This window comes from Poecilia latipinna, unplaced genomic scaffold (genome assembly GCF_001443285.1).
Source record: "Poecilia latipinna isolate Pla-1442-1.1 unplaced genomic scaffold, P_latipinna-1.0 Scaffold2526, whole genome shotgun sequence".
Classification (NCBI taxonomy): Eukaryota; Metazoa; Chordata; class Actinopteri; order Cyprinodontiformes; family Poeciliidae; genus Poecilia; species Poecilia latipinna.
The window spans coordinates 149,959-167,070 of NW_015115142.1; the positions used below are offsets into that span (position 1 = coordinate 149,959).

Here is a 17,112-nt window from a genome sequence, read left to right on the forward strand (position 1 = left end):
TCAACTTTGACGCTAACCACAACCACAAAGTTCGACTGATTTAGAATTGGTATTGAACAACATTTAATCACAAATCCCTTAGAAATAAACTGAAGCTTTATTTAATGTACACAAATCAATAAGTTTATGTAAATATAATTAGCAAAGTGATCAGAAAATGAAGAAATCACAAACTTTATCTCAAAGAAGTCAGTGTACATAGGGGATAATTTTCTCGCCTGGGCTTTTATTGCTCGTCTATTGTTTTTATTGATGGAAAAAAAAATAGACAATAATAGCTTTATAAAAGTTGTACTGTAAAGAATTGAAGAATCTCTGTTCATTAAAGAATTTATTGATTTATGTTTGACCATCAGAGGGTTTTAGATTTAGAGCCAGAGGTGATTAAATGCAATCCAGACTGAACAATCCATCGTACTATATGTCAACACATGTATAGAAAAAAATTTCCATTTCCAGGTTGCTCTTCGTGCCAAATTTAGTTCAGTAGAATTTACTCAAGCTAAACTCTCACCGTCATAGCCATAGACACAGCTGCAGGCATAAAGTCGCCATTGTTCAACAGTAAGCAACATCTACTTATCAGATGGTCGTTAATGTGGGGTATGTTGGTGAAAACAGACATGTTGACCAGTTTACTTCTTCTCTAACCTTATTGGAAATATACTGAAATTACAAATGAATTCTTGAAAACCACAAACTGTGGCTTGTCCTTTGACAATTTCATATTCATTTGACATTTTTTTCCAATGACAGGTCATCACTGATTGGCTGATTGCTGCAATGCAATTCTTAGAGTATTTCAATTGGTCTAGGGAACAGAAGCATTCAGGTTATTTTCCTTGTTCAAATATGAGGTAAGCTAATTTCTTAAAACTTTAAAAGAATTTTTAGATGTTCTCTGATGTCTTCCGGTATTTCATGATCCTTAATAGTTTTATAATTAACTCTGTCGGCTTATAAAGCTTATGGCAGAATATGTTTTGCATTTTGCAAAAAAAAAAAAAAAAAACTTTAAACAACTTTCATTAATAATGAATATAGATTAGTTTAAATAGTTTGAAGTTATTCTAAATCTTTGCTCAAAAGAGACACTTAAATCTGAATCAGAATCCCTTCAACTGTCACTGTACATGAAAAAAAGCTCAACAAAATCAGAAGTACAGCAGCATCTTCATCAAAGCTCTCTTAAATATGCATAATCAGATTTATTGCTGCATATCTCTGTCCTCTTCAGAAGCTGTGACCATAACAGCAGCCACTGTAATTTCATGCTTCTACAAAATCATTATCTACCAAGTTTAAAGTAGAGTGTAAAATATGCAAATGTCAGTGGTCACCAAAACAACCATCGCCAAACTGATACAAATTTGAAGCAGGTTGTACATAAAGCATGTTGCTCTATGCGTTTCAAAAATGTCGTGGCTGAGACGGTGCCAGATCTACCAGTGTACCAGGTGTAGATCAAAACCAAACACTTTTCCTTTAAGTGGGGCTCCATTGTCATTACTTTACCTGCAGCATACAGTAAGTGTTATCAGAGTTTAGAAAAGCTTCAAAAGCCTCCAATTAAGGGCATTTCTGTCATATAAAAGAACTCTACCTTAAAAGCATTTCATGAAAAGCAGAAAAAAAGCGCACAACTGCTTTCAAAAAGTTACCACTGTCCCATTGTAACCATTTTATTTTGAACTGTAATACCTGGAAATGGCAGGAAATAATGTAGAAAGGCTTACTTTGAGTCTAAAGTCCTGTGCAAGAGATTAATATGTTGTTTTTTTTAACAGTTACATATGCTAGTGCTTAAGGCTCAATTTTCTAAATGTCTGCTTCCATCTTAGGCAAATGTATTTGTATAGCACAAATCAAAGTGCTTTACAGAAAAAGGTAGAGTTTAAAAACGGAGGTCAAAAACATGAATAAATTAAACAAGATTAAACAAATGAAATACAAGGGGGAAAAATCATTGACAATTTAAATTAGAAAAGAAAATGTAGATAAGATACGTTCAGTTGTCATATGCACAGCTAAAAAAACATTAACATGCTTTCTGGTTAAGTTAAAATTGTACCCAAGCAGAAAGTTCATCTGACATGTGAAAAGCAGATGAAAATTCACAGCAAGGTAAAGGCCTTTCTCTTTGCCATCGTTCACAGATCAAGACACAAGCAGAAAATGTCTGAGGGAGCTAAAAAGCTCCAACACTGACATCCATGTTATGTTCCAGAAATGTGTCAGGGAAAAAGGCAGAGGGGAAAAAAAGACCACCCAAGGCCTGCAGGCAGTCCTGAAACAACTTGAAGGACTAAGAGACGGAGATGAATCACTGCCACTGCTCTGCTTCTGCAGATGAAGCCTGCAGTTTTCCACGCTTTAACTTTTCATTTCTGTGACAAGTCTTGTCCGTTTCCATTTGGACCTGTGCCACACAGCCACTGCAGCGGTCATCAGGCAAGAGGCAGAGTTCTAGGGTACGTGCTGGACGGGTCGCCAACCCATTACGGCGCAACACAATTTGACATTTCAAAAATAAATTTGCTTAATTGAAACATTCCAATTTTGAAAGAAATAAAAAATCCTGTTTTCCAATAAAAAGTTTTTGCACCAGGATGAGGTATGTTTTTTTAAACCATATCAAAATTGGTTTATTTCGCAAAAGTGCAATGAAAACAATTTGCTCTCCTCACACGAGTCACATGATCAACAACTGGATGTTGCTACCGCAGCAAACCACGAGGAAGACGGTGACAGGAAGTCGTTGGAGGATCATGGTGTGGCGTGTTTTTATTGACTTATTGCATTAACAAACAAATTCACATATGATTTTAATTGTGTTTCTTAGTTAACAGAAACAACGCAATTACAAAATTGTGTTTTTCCAACATTAGTGGAATATCAAAGTTTTGTACACATTTGCAATGGAAAGGAAGCTACAGACAATATGCAACCAGGCACACGCACAAGTTTGTATTTCTACTTGTATTAGGACCTCCATTTATTTAAGTAACTGTATTTATGCCTATCCCAGACATTTTACCGAACCATTAATAGTCTATTTCTAACCTTAACCAAAACTTAATTCATATCTAACTCTAACCCTTAATCCTAATCTATGGGATTAACGGTGTTGGGAGCAGGCTTTGATCCCTACAAGGCTCATCGGTGTTCATAAGGTTAATAAATATGCCAATAATGATCCTAAGACTATTTTTCTTAGGAAACACACACACACAGCCAAGGTAAATTTAGACAGACAAATCAGCATAATGGTCATGTTTTTGGACTGTGGGCAGATTACTTAGAAACCAGATTACTTAGAGAGAACTTGTGCATGCAAACTTTACGCCAAAAGACCCCAGAACAGAAGAACTAAAGCCTCTTTTCCACTGTCAAGTCTCACTCTACCCGGTTAGTGTCTGGTTTGGTTCTAGCTAAATTAGGTGCATCTCCGTTGGCAGTGTGTTCCTCACTGTGTGGACGTGAACACAGGCAGGTACATGGGCGAACCAATGAGCATGGTCGACGCTCTAATGTCATTTTGAGCGTGTGGACTTGGGTGGAAAGTTTGTCTGAAATCTCTCAATAGATATGTTCAGTGCAGGTTGCCCCATCCGGTTGACGCTGTATGATGGAAAGGTTTGAACCTCAAAGTTTGACCATAGAATTATTGATTTGCAGCTCATCTATTATTATGGTCTTGGAGTGGAATGAAAATGGTGGTTGTAAATCCATGGGCCAATCAAGGAACGCAGTCTGCTGCCAATCCAATCACTTGCGCATACTACCCTAGTTAGGGTTTTAGTCAGTTTTAGTCGAGTCTTGGTGCAAGAAACCCCAAGACAGGTGGCCACCAGAAGGTGGCGCCAGTTGAAAAGCATCCTTGCTTCTGTCAGGCTGCCTCAGGGTAGCTGTGGCTACAACATAGCTTCCTACCATCAGTGTGAGAATGTGTGTATGAATGGCTGAATGACTGACATGTAGTGCAAGCTTTGGATTTTAGAGTCCTCTGACTTGATCAAGTGCTACACAAGTTCAGGCCATTTACATTTTTCTTTTTCTAAAGCACAATGTTTATCAACATTTATATTGAATTTTATGTTTGAGATGCAAGTAAAACAGTTCATTTGTTAAAATAATCCCTTTTTTTTTAAAGGTTTTGTTGGCTCTAGTGGCTTTTATCTGGTTTGACAGGAAGGAGGGGGAAGACATGCGGCAAATGTCGCCAGGCCGGGAATCGGGCCTGTGACCACCGGCATGGGGACTGGGGCCTCGGTGCGTGGGCTGTGCTTTGCCCCTGCACCACCACAGCACCCCAAAATAATAATTGAATAGGGATTAGGACAGACAGAGTAAGCAAGGTGTCGTTTGAGGCAAAAAAAAAAAAAAAGCAATTAATAAAAAATTCCTCAAATTGAGCAGAGCATCAAGTGGAAGGACCAGACGTTTTTCATGGTTAGGTACAGACCTATTCAGAAAGTAATTTTCACAACAAAAGTGCAGAAGTGTAAGGAATGAACATTTTGGTAACGGCTTAGAAAAATAAAATGTCAGGATGATATATGGCTGAATCAGAAGCAGTATAGCAACACGGAGCATTTTTGGGATGTATTGTCCAATGCTCCGTGGAGCTTTTGTGCAGCTCCTTGCCACTCAGTAAATCAATACTTGTATAACCCGACAGCCTGCAGGGCCTAGAGGGCCTAAATGGTAGCTTTATAGAGCAGCACTTTAAATGTTTCACCCAAACACCACAGGCATGACAAAGTCTGACAATGGCTTAGATTGGGTTTTCTCTAACTTTTCTTTGGAGAGCTGCAGCAAAACACTACAGGAGTCTTATTCATTTAACTCCAAGCCAACATCACATTATTATTGGAAGATGACAATAAGTCAGTGAATTTTGATCTGAAGAGAGCTGAAAGCTTTAAACCTTCACTCTGTTGCAGAAACAGAATACATTAAGGTAACGGGGACCAAAAATAAACTAATTTTAATATCCGACAATTTGGCTAAATACAAGACAGATTTTTCAAATGATCACATTTAGTAATGGATAAAGCTGTACGTTAAAATATGATTCCCCACTTTGTTCAATTCTGAATTTACGATGATGTACCACTCTTTCTGAAGAGTTTTGTTCACTTTCACAGGCTTTAGACTCAAGAAACCACTGAAATAGATGACAAATCAAAAAGCAACACATCATACCTTGACCTAAGGAGTTCAAAAATGCATTTAGACTTCACAATTTTACTCAAACAAAGCCAAAAACTTATGATAGAGATCATTTTTAGATGTAAATCAATAGCACAGTTAGCATCGCAAAGAGGGTATTTCCACATTCTGTACATATTCTGTGGAATAAAGAGTCTCAAAGCTTAAAAAAAAGCAGCAAAGAAACTTTGTGTAATCCAGCCAGTTTTTCTGTTACCCCTTGTTTCTAGTCCAAAATGTTAGAATTTTCTCCTCAGCTTTTAATTCTGTCACATTAACTCTGAAAAGAGTTTGGGTGGTCTAAAGTCGTCTAAATCTGTTGGCAATAACAACAGAATTTCTTCTGTTTTTTTTTTTTTTTTGGTTTTGTCTCATCTAAGCCCAACTGCAGAGTCATTTGTATATTTCTTTACAGGAGCTTGTATGTTGTGTTTTATTTCACTTTTGCTACATAAAATGAAAAAAGAGGATCATTGCCTTGGGAAAAGCTGGAGATGATCTTAGAAAAAATGATCACACGAGAGCGAAAATAGCCCCTTAACATTAGATCGTGATTAATGTATGTCGGATCCATCCAACATTAAATGGGTTTTTGTTTTATTAATTAAACTTCCTGGATTAGCTCATTAACATTTATTATTGCCAGTCATTTTTCATCTAAAGTTTAATCCAATACCCAGTGACTAAATAAATTACATGCTAATAATGTCCAAGGGAACTTAGAAAGAGGGAAAAAAAAAAAAACTCAGTTTGTAGTTTAAAAAAAAGTTAGGAGTCATTGCATTTGTTTATGGATGTCAGTGCATCAGAGTTACAAAGAAACATGCAAAATACAACAGTTTTGATTGCAAAAAAAAAAAAATTTAAACTGCAATTGATTACATTAAAACATTTAATGTGTTAAAATTAATGTAACTAGTTGAAATTAACATGTTAAAGTCTGGGCCCTAATTTTTACTCAAGTGAAATGTCACCATTCAAGAAATTACTCAACAGTGGAAAACTATTTTTAAAAATGCTACTAAAGTATTAACTAAATATAACGTCTGATCAAATATATATGTCTGTTATATAGATAAATTGTAAAGTTATGTGCTAATCCTAGAATTTTAAAAGACTAGCATTAAAAAATACAACATAAATGCAAGAAAAAATATTTTTCCAAATAAATGTTCCTCAGTGTAAAATATATGTATGTAATACTTACAGTAGGTAATATTAAGCTAAAATATGTAGTATTTGGTGCATGTTAATTTGATTTCCAGCAGACAGAAAATAACAGAACACATTTTGCTCTTCATTCAGTGAAGTTGCATACAGTCAGTAGAATATCCAGAAATTAGCTCAAATCAGAGTACTGATCATTTACAATAACATTATTCAAGTGAAAGTATGGTCTAGTAAAACTACTCCTAGAAACAGTTTTTTTTTCCCCAAAAAAGTTACTGTAAATGTAACTAGCTACTTCGTACCTCAGAGAAAGCATTCTCCTGCGTCACAGCCTCCTCTGTCGTCTGTAGGGACACGTAGCTGGTCTCCCTCCCAGATTTTTACCAGGTTTGACTCTTCTCTCTTCAAAATTAGCACCTGAGATGAGAAAAGAGTAGAATTTTCAGGGCAATGTGGCTGGGAAAGGTGCTGGAAAAGGTTCTCAAAGCAGTAAAAGTACATTTCAGAGTTGAAGGCTTAACTTTGGCTCCATTTGCACAGAAACTACAGCACCATCTAGTGGCCTGGCATGACAACTACAGATACCTCGAGGCGTCTTGCCGTCAAAACGTCTTTGCAGGCAGCGGTTTGTGTAAACGTAGTTTGTGATTATATCAACCCACCTAAAGTATGAAAGTTGATACTTCTACATGTTTTAATCCGTATTTGCTGCGTTAGCGCTGTTTCCATGTAAAAACAAATACCGGTCCTGAAGATGCAGGAAGAATTAACGCACAGCATAATGGGTTGTAGGAATAAGGTGGATAACGCCTTGAAAAAAATCTTTTTTTTTAAATAAAACACTTTGTGATGAGAAAAAAATAAATATATATAATAAATAAGTTCTTATGTAGAAGCTGGTATGGATGAGAAAGCAACTAATGGGTACACGACAAGGATCAAAATATGCAAATTAACCTGGAGCTGTATCGGAGCATAACAGGAACAAAAACAGGAAATGTTTATATTCATAACAGAAGTTGACATTTCACAAAATATGCTTAATTTCTTCATGTTTGGACCAAGATAAAAGGCTTTTCAAGATATGCTTGGCATCATTAAAAACTGTGTGCTTCCAGCCTGACTCACATTTTTGTCACAACTGTGGCAGCCGTATTGACTTCAGCTGCATTTGTGTATATATATTTCTTTTGAAACCCACTTGAGTTCAAGTAGATGTGGAGGAAAAAAACAGAAGGAATGAACGTGTGCATTTAGATCGTCAAGATTATTTATTTAAAATAAATAAAAACACACATACATGTAGCTTGGTGTGAGAAATATGTAAAGTGAAATACAAACACGGAATCAGATTTAATTTGAAAGCAAATGTGCAGCACTGCACATGCAACTCTTTCCTTGCTCCCCACAGGCAGATCTGTTCACGGTTCTTCCTAATTATCGTGTTCACCATCACTCATCCGTTCCTTCACTTTGAAGTGCTGCTCTTGCTCTCCTCCAGATCACTCTTTTTCCCCTTCTTCACTTCTCCTCACTTCGTCGTCGCCACTGTCCCCCACTCAGCCAAGCATTTGGCGTTCTTGACCTAGTTGCATTTGCGCTCGTCACGCTGTAGTACAGTATACCCTGCAGGCAGCGGTAAACAAACCAGATGTTTATTTGTGGGAGCTAACACTGCTAGTGCTGGAACACAGATGGTGTTCTCCATCAGCAGGCTGAGGAGCAGATGGGATACAAGTTCAATAGTCTCGTTTTACCAGTGCTTTTCTTATTCGCTGCACATTTAACACCAGAGGCAGCAAAATGTCAAAATGTTGGTAGATGCTTTTCCCTTGACTGTGTAATTGTGTAAATTGCTAACAATTACACTCTTTGAGTAATTCTTATAGGACGGCGACTTCTGTGAAGGTTCAGATCTTTCAACGCTTCTCCTTTTGTGGAAAATAGCCCCAACGTTGGTTCACTGGGTTCCCAAAGGTTTTGGATTTTGCAACCTTTCACCAGACTGATGTCAGCGACTTTGTTTTGCAACTACAGTATTCTCAGATTTCTGTTTGTGGAACATGCTGTGTGTGAGCAAGTATTAAGTGTCACAAGCTGAGAGTTTTTTGGCATGGCGTTGATGGGACCTATGTCAAAGAAATTTAGGTATACAATAAAGGAACTTACATTGGTGTGTTTAACTTTAAGTCAAATATCTAACAGAAAACCTTGGTGGATCTGAATTTACAGATTTTTTTCTCTACACTGATGTTAGGTTTAATAACCAGAGGGACATTTCCTTGTGGACTATTGTCACAAATTTGCATCAAACCACTCCACAGCCAAAGTGGTGTATGAGTAGCACTAATGTCAGTTGTTTGGTTTTTACATGTTTGTTTTCTGATATGATTAAGTTTTTCCTTTTCAGTTCATTCATTTGTGCTTAGTTTCTTGTTCTTGGGTTCTAGTTGTGCATTTTAGTTAATTCTCTACTGTTAGACTAGTTTTAACCTCCCTTTGTGTTTTCAGTGGTAATCAGCCTCGTTCCCTCAGTTCCCCTGCTCAGTCATCTCTCGTAGATGTTTAACATTCCCCTGATTATTGATTACACGTCCTGTGCATTTAAGCTCACTGGTTTCCATAGTTCGCTACTGGTCTCTTCCGTTGTTTCTAGCCTGTAATTTCTCCTTAGTCCTAACCTGTGTTTTCGTTCTGCTTCAAACACACAACTTCCGACGTTTGATGCATATTCAGCACATACCAAGGATCAAGTTGGAAGTAATTAGCTGCCATCTAGTGGCTGAAATCCAATTATGCATTATTTAGCTAACTTGCATACCAAATACTAAATATGCATCTTCTGTACATTTTCCACTTAAGATTATAAAACAGAATTTCCTCATCTCTTTGCATAATTGTATATAAACCAAAGCAGAAGGGAGAAAACATAAGATTAAAATTTTTCCCCCTGTAACCCAAAATATATTTTTGTCCTAATTTTTTTTTTGTAACCTTTTCATTTGGTGCCAGGAATGAACACATAGACAGTCACCTTACCTCTAGCTGATGTTCTGAGCAAACCCAAAATGACATAACACTGCTGACATTTCCCTGAGGTACCAGGTGGTGGACACAGTCAGTGTTTTAACTAGGCGTCTGGACCGCCTGACCTCTTGTACGCCTTTCGGTTTGTGTCCTGCGGAATCACTACCACCGCCGCCCGAGTCAGCACTTGTGCTAAAGGGAAGAGGTTAATAACTCTCCTCTCACCATCGCATGTTTACACAACACAGACATGTGTTGAAAGGCCCCCGTTGAGCCACCTGAAGGGCACGATGTAATACAGCTTGACTGACAGATGGCATTTGGAAGGGCCACCCAGGGAGGGCAGGGGGAGGATATGTGCAGCGGTCAGCGTAAAGGACGGGAGGCGATGAATCACAAAACACACGCCGCTAACAACGCTGACACAAACACACCGAGACATGTGGCGGCATGCTAATGCTCATATTTAATAAGTCAACAATTAGCAACATTTTAGCTCCACGCTCTTACCGCCAGTGCCCTAATGAGAAGTTTTTTTAGAAGATAATTGAAGACTTCACATGAGGACACGACAAGTGTGACTAAGCATGTCTGAGTGCATGGTTTTCATTGAACTGGAAGCAAGTCCGTCTGAGACTGGCGACTTCTTTGCAATAGTTTAATTAAGAAAATGTAACAAACTTTTTAATATGCAGCACTAATCGGCAACGCCGAGGGGGAGCCGAATCAAGAAACCATTCACGCGCGATTAGCGCCATCTAAGTGTGAGCAGATCGCACGAGAAACGAACAGATAAGGCTCAACTTAACCCCTCATCTCACTGCTTATTAATGTGATTACCCAACTTGTTCTGCAAACGTTGGTGTCCCTTCATATATTTGCAAGACAGCTGGCAAAATATGTGGATAATTTGTTGCTGGATACAACAGTGAATTTATTTATTTATTTTTTAGCAAATTCTTTGGAAAACAGCTCATGCTCAGTCAAACTGGCTGAAGAAAGAAATTATCACCCATTTTCAAGTCAAATGCAACTTGCAACATGTAACTTAAATTGGCAGGTTTGATTCCAGCTGGATTTCATGAAGCGGCAATTAGGTGCAGCACTTAGAGGAGCACCAGATGATTCCATCATTGCAAACGGTAAGCTTCAGGTAACAACGACCTTAAAACTCACCTTGTGTCAGTCGGTTCCTGGTCGATCACCTCTTCCTGGTTCCAATTCCTCGTCACCTCCTGCATCTCTGACGGTCCCTCTGGATTCCTTCCTCCAGTTTCCTCCTGGGAATGTGTAAACGATAACCGTTTGGGTTCAGTTTTAACATCTGCTCAGTCTAAAGTGACAAAACCACAATGGCGTATCAGGGCCATTGCATATAGAAAAGAAGAGGAGTAAAGTTCTGCAAAACACTTTTAGATTAATCTCAGAAACTGTAGAAAAACAAGAAATTTTCTTGAGCTTCAAAAGTCAAAGACTTGTGAGAAAAAAAAATGGATAAGCTTTGAGATCGCAGAAATTTTCTAATAAAGAAAAAAGACTGAGTTTCAGAGCTTGAAAAATTTCGACTTAAAGAGTAAAAAAAAAGTTTAAAAATGTTACTTTTGAAACTCAAAAATTATTTTTTTCTCAAAATTTCTGAGATTCATCTCAAAATTTAAGTATTTTCTAGCAAATGGTCACCTTTTCAAGCTCTGAGTTTTTTTTATTGGGAATTTACTCCTTCCTGCTTCTATCTACAACGGCCCTAATATGTCATCATACAAAACTCAAACTTATATGTAAATCCATTCCAGCAATGACATTTATAAAGCTTTTATTGCAAAACCTTGTTAGAAAAATTCCTGTCTACATAAGCCTTTAAAATGCTTTGTAAACAAAGTGTACATGTAATCTTTATGGACAGAAATCTGCAAAAGTGGTTTTCAATTTTGAGTCATCACCTGATTTGATAACATAAATGATGACAGAAAAAAGAAGGCATCTTCTATGAGACATTCAAGCTTTAAAATAATAGAAGTATTGCATTTGGAACAGAAACAAAAAAAGACATAATTGTGACTAGCAAAAAAACAAAAAAATAAAAACAGAATGATTCATACATAAGGCCTTAAGCCCACCAGAAACTAATTCTGCCTAATCTGGCCCACACACATGCGAGGGAAGAAAACAGCCTAATGACTTTCCAAAGTAAAGACGGTGTGCGAGGAGAAAGGTGGGACAGAGACGAGACAGACTGTGGCCGAGATCTGAGGGAAATCTGTAAGGTGGAAGGATGTGATAAGGAAAAGAGGACAGACGGACTGACCACAGTGACTGGATATCAGTTTTAGGAGCGTGCAGGAGGAGCTCAGGGAGATTGTAACGTGAATTCACCATCAGCCTCTCAACTTCCATAAACACCTGCCAGGGCGCCAACACGGTTTTGGAAAGAAAAGACATGCTTGATGTCGATGTTAGCAAAAAGAATACTTGAGACACAGAAGATGTCATTTGGTAACTTTTTAGATATTCATAAATATTTTTTCAATCAAGTTTAAACATCTAACAATTTGCTAAAGTCCAAGTTGTAAACCTAAAAGAAATGGGTGGAGGTAAACATTACTGGATTGGACGTCACGTGACTCATCGGGCTCAACTTATGCACCATTGCATTGAGTCATATGAACTGTGTGATGCTGTGATAGCTCTGGTGAAGCCAAGAATAAGTACATTGTCCAAAAAAAAACAAAAACAAAGCAAGCAAAAAAAACAAAAAAAAAAAACCATCTTTCTACCACTTCCTATGATTATCTTTGTGGTTTGCACCAGTAGTAACATACAGATATTGATCCCGCGACGTGTGATCTGAAAAAATAAATAAAAATTTCCATTACAGTTTTTTTACTACGGCTGAAAAACTCATACTAATGACCAAAAAAAAAAAAGAAAAAAAAGAGTTTTTTTCAAAATTGGAGCGTCTCCGTTCAGCAAATTTATTCTTGTAGCTTCAATTTGCACAATTTTATGGTTCATGGAAACCCAGCTTGTGTTCTTGTAATCTGCTTGACAGATCAATTTGAGGTGCTAATCTTTTTAAGAAGGCTTTATGGATTAGATATCCATACAGGTTCTGCCATGTGAAATGTGTGGAATCCTACTGGGACTTTGGCCAAACAGAAATAGTTAAAATTTTACTTGAATCTCTAAAAATCTATTTTCCAAACCAGAACAAATGTTCTTTTCATTAACTCTTCAAAACACCCCCAAAAAAAAAAAAAAAAAAAACACAGGCAGAAGCATCTTGACGCTTCAATTTGTGTCAAGATTTTTTTTAATTAATGTTAAAAATATGGGCATGAAAAATGATGAAATGAGCTTAAAATGTTACCTTTGATTCCTACAGCCAATTAGTGTAGTTTTTCAGCAGGAAGCAGAGTTGGGACCCTCAGATGATGTTATGCATAATATATTGGGAATAAAATGTGTCAGCTCTGAACTGCTTTGATGTGTCTTTACGTTCAGTCTGAGCCACGATGCAGAAAAAAAAAAATCAAGATCTTATGTAGACGCCAGTTTTAATATCTTAAACTGGTTTAATATGATTTTTCTCAAACGGCGTTCAACTACAACACACAACTAAACAGTTGAGCACTATAGTAAAATGGTTTACTAGCAAATGTTGCTAAAATAATTTAAATTTTCCCTAAACATATTATGTATCCTTTGAAGATTTGTGAGAAGTTGATGCACTTTTATCACCGCAACTCTAGACTTATCTTCCCAATCGCCCAGATTCGTAGACTATAAAGAGAAAATTACAAATTTATGATCATATTGGAGCTAAAAAATGATTGTTTATATAATTATTTTTATTTCTAAAAAACAAGAAAAAGGAGGGCGCATGCGCCAACGTGTATGCAGCCTGTTGCAGTTGCTCCTGCTCGTAGTAATCGATTTCTTTGACCGTTGCAAATAAATTTATTTACCAATTATTAATATTCAATTTATTTAGTCAAGTTTAAATTACATATCACACATATATATTTTTCATAATTTTAATATTGCTCAGATTAGCAAATATTACTAATTTTTAACACCTTGGACGGAATAGCTTGTCAACAAATAAGCAGTTTCCCCCTAGGACAGAAATAAATTCCATTTTGACTCATTCTGCTCAGATTATATTGAATTTGTTAGTTTTGTCAAAAACTAATTACAAAAACCACATCAAATTATAATCAGGCCTTGTTACGCCACCGCCGTTCAACAGAAGCTCGTTTTAAGAAATCCTGACCCATCTCTGTCATATTTCAAATGTAAAAAAAAAGGGCAGCCAGGAGACGGTTGTTCCTGCGGCTGGATTCTGACGGATGATAATCTGAAGGACGGTTACATGCTGGAGGGCCGTGAGAATCGGTTCCGCCTTCAGCGTATTGTTGCGTCTCTTCTCCTCTGTGTTTCAGTCGCGTGCTTCACGAAACCTTCATATTGCCTCCACTTACAAAGCGCTTGTCGACACAAACACAGGCAAATGAAGAAAGGATGGAACTTAAACCTTAAATTGTTGAGATTTTGCTTTTGTGAATTAAGATTTTTTTTTTTGAAAATGTAAAATTAAATCAATTTGTGGGAGAAGAAAAACCAAAACATTCCACTTAACAGGTCACATTACCACATATTTAAGTGGGTGATGTATAATCGATGACACTGTTGGAAACCCGACAAGTGAACCGATACGACAGATCAGAGCCATATAGAGAGACATACAGACATATCAGAGAAATATGTGATGGGTATCGATTTAAATCAGGGTCAGAGGAGAATATGAGACGGGAACAGACAGACGTTCTTCAGCTGGGAGCCATGGGTAATCCTGAAGGGGAAGTGGGGACGACTTCCCACAGTACGGTACGTTCGCATGTTTCTTACATAAGCAACACTTTGGAAGAAGGATTTCTGCATCATGGCTTTGCAATGTGTGTGTGGCAGGAGCTCCGGCCAGATTAGGTTAATCAAAAACATGGACATTTTATTGCTTTTGTAAATTTTCTAGGCTTTAAAACCAATTTCAAAAATTGAAATCTTGATGGAAAATATTTAATTGTTTCAAGAAAAATATAGAAATGTTAAGAGGGGAAAAAAACTGTTTTGTGATTGAAATGAAAATGTTTCGAATAAAGTGGAGGTAATTATTTTTGAAGACGAAATGCTGAAACTGTGGTGTTCTTCCCAAGCAGTGTGCGTCTATCTATTATGCTAAAGGAGAAAACATATATATTTGCTGTAAACACTCGTCACGCCTAATCACATTCCTCTAGGGGGCGCTGAGGTGTATTATGCACCATATCACAACACAAAGTTGCTGTGAACTTCAACTCTTGATGTCAGAGTTGCTGTAGTTCATCCATTTTCCCCTCTGTGCACCAGCCAGGTTCGTTTACCAGTTTCAGGACCCAACTAACAATACTTTGAGAAAAAATGAGATCTGGTTAAATATAAAACAGGTTTAATGCCAAAAATGATAAAATGTTACACATCATCCAAATGTAACAGATACAGAGTGACGTTCACTGTCCAGCACTGGGCTCCACTCAGCTCACCTTAGGGTGAAACCAAGTGAGGCAAAGATTGTAGCTCAAGTTCAGCTTTATTTTCTCCTCATTCTGCTCCCTCTCTAAGGTGTTGGCCTTAGTTTATATGTGTGACTGTCATCAGTCTTAAATGTTACGGTTATGTCAGCATGCAGCCATGTGAGCAGATAAAACGGATAGAGAAAAGACAAAGAGTCCTTTTGTCCATAACAGTGAGTGGAACTCCTGATCAATTTCTTGTGACTTTATAGACAAGAAATGTTACAAGAGTCAAAGTTTCTTTTATGAAGGACATTTTAGTTCCATTAGTCTTTGTTTTTCACAATGTAGCATCAGGTTTTTTTTCTATTTTTTGTATTTGTTTGTCCTTAGCTTGATGTTTGTTAGCCCGTTAGCTCCTCTTTACACCAAGCAAACTTTTAGCCACATAAAACAGTTTTTTTTCCCCCCTCAATTGGCGCAACTACATACGACGTCGCGGTAAGTTTTTTAATGACTTATTTCATGAATCAACTTATTCACAGAAAATTTTAATTGTTTCTTATTTAAAGGAAACAACGCAATTGCAAAATTGCGTTGTTTCCTGACATTAACAGAATATCAACAAAGTTTTTCACACTTTTGTAATGGAAACGCAGTTTGTGTTTGCTTATCAATTTGAGCACAAAAACAATGTAAAACTACAGCTGCAACAGAGCCGGTAGAACTGCTCTTATAAAGTAACATGAGACCAGATAAAATTTTGCCTCTCCTTAGGCAGTAATCTGAGTCAGCCGCTGATTCAGATTGGAATAGAGGGCTGGGAATCCGGCCAAATCAATATTTATGGGAGACGAACAATCAGACACAGACAGCAGGTTTTCTTAAAATATGTTTCCAGAAACCATTATTTGCATAAAACACAAACAGGGTACAGTTTGAATGTTAAATGTAACTGAAAATGAATCCTCAATGTCTCAAGTCTGATCAGTCAGAGGTAAGTGTCACAAGCACACCCAAAAGGAAAGATTTGAAATTATTATTCCTGTGACCTTTTTAAGTACATTTTATATTTCATTTTCTCCATTTGGGTTCAAACTTCCATGATGAATGTAAATGAGCCGAGGGGAAACCGATATGTGATGATTTTCAGACTTCATAGAAATTTAACAGGTCATTTGGGAGCACTGGCTAGTTCCTGGAAACTGCACATACCAGTAGCCTCAGGCTCCCCAGGTAGTGACGATTGGGTTAATCTTTGGTTTTATTTTTAAGCTAAAATAACCAACAATATCAATTCAAAAGTAAACAAAAGGAAGAAAGGTTGTAATTTGGTTCGATTTCTTGACTGACACACAGTATAATCTTACAGTAAGCAGGGGGCCTGAGTCGTGGAAAGGAATTAATTTCCTCACACATGCAGGCAGAAATATGCAAGTGCAGTGAGTCACAGTGAGCGGATGAGTCAAAATTCTCACAACAGGAAGTGTAAATGCCGAGCAGTCACCATCTAAGCCGTTATTAATTCTGGAGCACGCCGCCGCCAGCTTTCCACTCACCTGTCATCTGATCAACAGCTCCTCACAAGACTGTGAGGGATTTACACCCAACGGTTCAAGGTTAGAAGAAGCGGGCAACATTTCTTTCAGATACACACTTTCTGAAGCGTTTAGTGTCGTTCAATGAAACAATGAAGAATTTTGACTGTTGCTTGTGAGGTCTATGCATAAAAGCCCTGAAAAGGAGAATAATTGAGTAAATGAGCCACAGATGTGTTCTTTTCTCCAGCATGCATTGGCTGAGTTATTGTAACTTATACAGACACACTGCATGTTATCGTTTACATCCATCACCGCGTTACTGACATAGAGCAATCCCGCTAACAAATGAAACCTGTAGCTGTAGGTATTAAAAAGTTAGCGCAGTACGACAATGAACTGACTCAATGAGCTGACACAAGTAATTAAACAACAGTTGGTACTGAACGTCATTGTAACTACGCAACTATGCCGTTTGAGCTTAGTGTTCTGGGTTTGATGAAAGACATTACATCAAACATTTAACATTTTATTTTTCTTAAAGTGATAAGGACAAGTGGTTTACCCAGGGGAGAAAGCACAGGCCAGCAACTGGCTTTCTCAAAGAGCGTCTA

General features: G+C 37.4%; 1 long non-coding RNA gene across 1 annotated transcript; it reads right to left on the reverse strand.

Annotated features, from left to right (window-relative positions):
* Positions 1 to 7,635: 7,635 nt before the first annotated feature.
* LOC106938176 (uncharacterized) lies at positions 7,636 to 11,807 on the reverse strand. Its single transcript, XR_001422551.1, has 3 exons — positions 11,717 to 11,807; positions 10,588 to 10,691; positions 7,636 to 8,010 (listed from the first exon to the last, which is right to left on the reverse strand). It is a non-coding gene; the product is annotated as an uncharacterized LOC106938176 (long non-coding RNA).
* Between the last annotated feature and the right edge of the window lie 5,305 nt (positions 11,808 to 17,112).